The following is a 396-nucleotide window of genomic DNA, read 5'->3' as shown; positions in this document are numbered from 1 at the left end:
ATAGAAAATGTTGTGGGGTGTGTGTGTGCCCACTGGCCAACACACCCCACCATGCACACCATGCCACGCTAGCACAGGACAGTGTGTGTGTGTGTGTGTGTGTGTGTGTGTGTGTGTGTGAATGTGTGTGTTTACCTAGTTGTAGTTTTACAGGGCCTGGGCTTTACGCTCCTGTGGTCCCATCTCCGTATCTGCATTTATCCAACTTGTGTGTGTGTGTGTGTGTGTGTGTGTGTGTGTGTGTGTGTGTGTGTTTGTAAGCAGGCATGCAAACACTTGTCTTGGTATGTATGCACACACATACATACATACAGTGGCCACCTATACTATACTTTCCTGTCCTTTTTAAAGTATTGTAGGCTGAGTTGTAACATTTATATATATATATACAGTGTG

The sequence above is a fragment of the Eriocheir sinensis genome, chromosome 32, assembly GCF_024679095.1.
Source record: "Eriocheir sinensis breed Jianghai 21 chromosome 32, ASM2467909v1, whole genome shotgun sequence".
NCBI classification, from domain to species: Eukaryota; Metazoa; Arthropoda; class Malacostraca; order Decapoda; family Varunidae; genus Eriocheir; species Eriocheir sinensis.
The sequence above is the reverse complement of the archived record's forward strand: the minus strand, read 5'-3'. Positions refer to the sequence as shown.